This window comes from Cetorhinus maximus, chromosome 5 (genome assembly GCF_964194155.1).
Source record: "Cetorhinus maximus chromosome 5, sCetMax3.hap1.1, whole genome shotgun sequence".
Classification (NCBI taxonomy): Eukaryota; Metazoa; Chordata; class Chondrichthyes; order Lamniformes; family Cetorhinidae; genus Cetorhinus; species Cetorhinus maximus.
This window is the reverse complement of record NC_135883.1, coordinates 87,415,692-87,421,691: the sequence shown is the minus strand read 5'-3', so window position 1 is coordinate 87,421,691 and position 6,000 is coordinate 87,415,692. Positions and strand designations below refer to the sequence as shown.

At 39.8% G+C, this 6,000-nt stretch overlaps 1 long non-coding RNA gene across 1 annotated transcript in view; it reads right to left on the bottom strand.

Annotated features, from left to right (window-relative positions):
• Positions 1–869: 869 nt before the first annotated feature.
• Positions 870–6,000, bottom strand: part of LOC144680778 (uncharacterized) — a 70,669-nt gene continuing 65,538 nt past the window's right edge. Inside the window, exon 3 of the long non-coding RNA XR_013576621.1 lies at positions 870–3,455. This is a non-coding gene — a long non-coding RNA (uncharacterized LOC144680778). The remainder of the gene's footprint in view (positions 3,456–6,000) is intronic.

Here is a 6,000-nt window from a genome sequence, read left to right as displayed (position 1 = left end):
TATTTTACAGTCTGAATTAAATGTTATGAAATTTCAGCCCAGATTAAGGGAGGAGCAGAAGCAGTTCAGCTGGAATTTAGCTGAAACACACTTCTAGCGGGAATTCACGCCTTTTTTTTGTTGTACTCCCTTTCTGTCCAGGGGGACCATGGATCTACTGCTTGAGCCTACATCAAGAGGCAAGTCAGATGGAGTTCTCAGGCTACCTTAGGAATTCCAGCCTTTAAAAGATTTCAGCAGAATGCACGCCACCTGAGAGTTGCAGTCAGGTCCCTTTGATGCCCTTTGAAAGGCTCCATATCTTACCTTAATTAATTCAAATGGATCAATCAAGTTATATCTTGAAGCAGAGTGGCTCCTTTTGGAGCTAAAGGCTTTTGCATTTCAAGTTTTATCTTTGGCCTGGGGCCATCACAGGCAGAATGGCTGTGGGCTGCTCCATCGTACAAAGCTAGATTGAATGGGTGCTGTTGAAGTACCCTTGCAAGTCTCCTGACCATGCAAATGACCCTGTTCCACAAATGGGAATGGGGTGTTCAAGCTAGCTAGGTAGGCATACAGTTGTCCTAGTCTGCCATTTTTTCACCAACAGAGCAGCTCCCAAGAAATTCTGAATCTTACATTCATATAGCATAAATTAATAGCTGCAGTCACTATCCACTTTGATAGGAGTTCAGCTGTTCGGTGCCTTTAATTTCTCCATGATTTATATGAATATAAAGTAAAATGCAACATAGTGCCATGAATTACCTGAAAATATGGTAAGCAAGTATACTTGTGGCTTGCAGTCAACTGAACAGTGATATTTATATAAAGCTTAATTTCACAGCCACAGATTTAAAAGCAGAACCTAAAACACACTTTCAAAGTGCCATCTTTCCCTTTTATTCCTTAGATCATTATTCCAGGAAAATAAAACTTGCTTCCACCTTGCCCTTAACACATATCTCTACATTGTTGTTTACAATGATCAATATAACCTGGAAGGTTCATAGGTCAAGCAGCCTCTCTTACCCATAAATTGTATTTTCACACCACCAATATAATACAATCTGAATATTTACAATTTTCTATCAAACATTTTCTCCAGTCTCTCTTATCCTGTTAACCATACTTTGTTGCCAAAATCATACGTTTCTTTACTTTCCTGTGGACACACATGGGCTGCACCCATCTGCTTTACAGGGTTTCATCAGAGTAATATTCCAGCAGTTGAAAGCTTTGACTTTTGTGACATATCATTTATCATCAAAACAAGGCAGCAATCTTTTCCAACTGCGAATAACATAACATGGAAGATGGAATTCCAATAGAATATTTAGAATTATTATATAAAGAACACAAATGACTTAGAGATGTTTACAACTTTGCATTCTCTGATTCAACATTGATTCTGCACTACCATTGTGCTAAGGTAGTGCTATCAATTCTACTTTACGCCCAGTAGTAAAAACTCATTACTGCCCAACTGTCATATTACATAATAGATTAATAAATCTAAAATGCATCATAAACGGCCTTTCATGTCTTATTTCTGTATTTCCATTCATGCATGAACAGGATTTTCTGACTGAGATGCCACTAAAGTCCACATAGTCAAAATGATTTGGTGTAGGTCTCAGAACTGAAGTTTCTGTCCACAATCACACACAAACACATGCTAAATGATTTATACTAAAATGATTACAAGGCAATTTCTTCATGGGTGCATTGCTAAACAATGATCACAATTAATATGAAGAAATGTAAACAGAATTTTAGATTAATAGTGAGATGCTTTAGTTTAGTTGCTATTTTGATGTTGCCTTGTAATTACACAAAAATATTGAAGCAAAAATCAAAAGCCTTCAGATGTTGCATCATTGAGCACAAGCAATCTTAATATCTGTAAGACTGTACTATACATATTCTTTAAAAAAATAATCTAAATGCTTAGCATCCAATGAAAATATAACTATTATTACATTGGTGGCACTATTCCACTTGAATCTGAATGAATTAGTAGTTATCTGCACCAGATCTAAATCAGAACCAAGCAAAATTCTGACTACTTTCTGGATTTAAGTCAAACGCAGTTAACCACAGTAAAATAACACTTGCATCTCTTTTAAAACTCTTGTTGCTGTTCAGTGACATACAAGATTACACAGATAGTCTCAAGTCATGATCTTCCATACTGCATTTCCTTCATGTGCTTCTATAACAATTACCGCTGTGCAATTTCTCCATTTCTTTTAAATCATCACATGCTTGAAAAATAATTAAAGTCAAACAGTAGCTGGTAAATAACTATATATTTTTTAAACTCATCATAGCATGTTATGAAAATACAATTCCAGAAGCAGGGAGCAGAAGGAGAGGTCATTTCCAACAAAGCCATGCACTGTCAGGATAAATACATCAAAGCTTTTGGATAGGTCAAGTCTAAAAGTAAAATGCTGAGTGCAAATGCTCTTTGTGAAGGTTTCCATCTGGCAGTTAATCACAACAGTGCTTTTGAATGCTGAAGGGAAATTAGTGGCATAAAAACAAACTGCTTTGTTGAAAATTCTACTTTAGAACTAATGCTTCAGAGCATACTGTCAACAATTATATCACATCAAAAATTTGGATGGACACTTTCACTGCCCTTTGGCATTTGTGCCATAATACAAAGATTATTGGAAACCCTTCGCAATCTGTACACAATGCTGAATATTGTATCTGCTTTTCAGTAAGAGCCAACTGTAGTAGCATTAATATTCAGAATTCAAAGATGGAAGACAAGAACAATTGAAGCAGACAAACAAGTATTCTGATGGTGCTCACTTTTTTCTCTCTACACCTGCTTAAACTGGAAATTGGAGATGCAGAAAGTCCATCAGAATGTCAGTTTTCTGGATTTCAGGACAAACAGGCTTGAACTGAATTAATCATGGTTATGGACATGTTGTATTTTACAAGCATTTGAAAGGCAATTTTAAACTGACACACTTGGGGTTTGCAAAGAGCCATGGAGAAGGAGTTGGAAGATGCAGGCACATGTCAGTATTACATGCTGTTGTTAGGAGCAATTTAATGTTATAGCACCACAGTTTGACAGAAGGAATTAGATATTTAAGTCTTCCAACGCTAAAATAATGTTGTGTTCCATTCAAACCAATCATCATTCCTGCTTTTCGTATCTGTAGTCAAGAGTAAAATACTTTGTTCTTCTCAGTGACCTCTGTGATTAGAACTCTGCAAACAGAGCAGAGCAGGAGAACTGAAAGTTTCAGCATGAAATCTTCAGAATAATTTTCCATGTCATCTGTTCATCTAATGCCCTGGAGATCTGACCTTCTTTTCAGATTCCCCACTCTGCTTGGGGCTATGTTTGCTCACTGCAGGGCTTTGGAGAGATGATAAAGCATTTGACATAGGCCCATATCCATTGGGGGCATCAAGGGACACACACTGGAAGAAGCGTAGGTTTGCTGTAGTGACAAAAGAGTATTAAAAAGTTCAAACGCCAATGAAAATATACATTTTAGGTTGAAGTTGTTATTCTAACATATATACAATAGGGTCTTTATAGGTACATGAATAGAACCGTTTAAAAATGAATCAACTTCTATTGTGGTGAAACAAAAACAGAATTACCTGGAAAAACTCAGCAGGTCTGGCAGCATCGGTGGAGAAGAAATCAGTTAACGTTTCGAGTCTTCATGACCCTTCGGCAGAACTGAGTTCTGCCGAAGGGTCATGAAGACTCGAAACGTTAACTGATTTCTTCTCCACCGATGCTGCCAGACCTGCTGAGTTTTTCCAGGTAATTCTGTTTTTGTTTTGGATTTCCAGCATCCGCAGTAGCTTTTAGCTTTTTGTTTTTATCTATTGTGGTGATTTTGGTTTAAAATATAAAACAAACTTTCACTTTTTGATTAAAGTTCTGAAAAATGCTAGCAAAGCAACCAAAAAGTAAGTTTAGACATTGCAGTTAGTGCACTAGTTTGGAGTACACAAAGGGTTACTCAAAGTTTTGGAGAACAACAATCTTGCTGGTTTACAGATGACTTCTCTGTTTTCAATTTGTGATCTGATCTGTGAGCTAAAGTGTGGGCTATGTCTCCCACAGAGCAGTCAAGGCAATGAGGAAGGAGAAACACTACTCATAATTAGCTGGGTACTGTGATTTGAAAGCAATTAAGTACCAAAAATGCACTGGCAAATAAAGGCAGCTATTTACTGAGCAAACTGTCTGTAGAATTGGGCATTGAAATGAGGAAAAGTGGTTTTACAGGCCATCTTTTGCAGGTGGAGGAACATAATTGATGATAACTGATGGTTGTTTTCCCAAAAGCTTGGGATTTGGTGCACTAGATGTGGAAGATGTGGATAAAAGCTGGTAGGACCAGCTAGCTACCAGGTCTGGGCACTTCTGAGTCACACACAGGGCTTTTGCAATTCGCAGCCTAAGGTGGGATAAGGCCTGTCTTTAGAAGTACAGCAGATCGTAGATGAAACTCTCCAACTAGCTACATGGGATTCACTTAGAAGATGCTGGTAGGTTAGATGTCCACAACTAAAACAAAACACAAGCACCATGGCCAGAATTTTCGCCCGTTCGCCTACGCGTAAAATGATGCGTGGTGATGTCGGGCCGGCATCCCAACGTCACCGCACATCATTTAGATTTTCAGTTCGGCGGGCACACAGCCGACTCAGCTGCACACCCGCCGAACTGTCAAAGGCCTATTATGGCCATTTAAATATCAATTAAACTAATAAACTGAGCTGCCTGTCCAACCTTAAGGTTGGCGGGCAGGCGAAGAGCCCAGGCGGCCTTCGCATTTTTCATGGAACCTCATCCACGGCGGGATGAGGTTTCATGGAACCTCATCCACGGCGGGATGAGGTTTCATGAAGTGTTTATAAATTGAATAAAAATTTTTATAAAAAGTAATTGACATGTCCCAGCTCATGTGACACTGTCACATGAGGGGACATGTCCTAACATTTTTTCTTTTCTTTATTTAAGTTTTCTGTGTCTCGGGGAGATTTCTGTGCTCTCTCTTGTGCATGAGAGCGCAGGCCCCGACTCAGGGAATCCCCCCCCACCGCCCGCACAGGAAGTGCACAGCGCTTCCGGGCATATGTCACGCTGGGCGGGCATTAATTGGCCCGCCCATGTAAAATGGCGGCGCGGACCCGATCAGGGGCACCGATCAGGTCCACGCCCGCCCCCGCACAACTCCCCCGACAAGGGGAAATTCTCCTCCATCTGGTTGCACTGTGCGAACTCAAGCTGCTAATTTGAACACAATAAGGCCAGAAATTTCCTTGAAGCTATTTGCTCTCCATTGCCATATCTTCACCAGAAGTACCATGGAACTCTTGTTTTTAAGGCAGCTCACCACCACCTTCTCAAGGGCAACTAGGGATAAGCAATAAATGCTGACCCAGCCAGCGAAGCCCACAACCCATGAATGAATAACAAAAATTGAGCATGGAAGCTTGAATGTAATTCCTTTTAAACAAAAAAATGCATAATTGATTCATGGGTCTGATGTCGTTACTCATTTGCAAATTCACTTTGTGCAAGATTGACAGCAATGCCCTCTATGTGTCCTCTATTAACACTCTGACTAGCCAATTAGTGAGATGATTAAATTTAGTGTTTGAATGCTCAAAATGCAGCAGATAATGGTGAATGAGTATGACATTTAGGTATAATTACATTGATAACACAGAAAACCAACAACACAACGATTAAAAGTCAAAGTAGTATATATGCCATAGCATAGCTATTCAATACCGCTTGAAAACTTTGGAGCTAGATTAAGATGCAATTTCTTTTTAGAATTGCATCATGTCCAGAATCTTTGGCTCAGCGAGCAGGGGGGGGTGAGACCCGCTCACCGACGTGTAAAATGACACACGGCGACGTCGGGCGTGCGTCCTGACGTCACCATGTGTCATTCCAAATTTCAGTTTGGCGGGCATGCACCGGAGTCAGCTGCACGCCCGCCGAACTGCCAA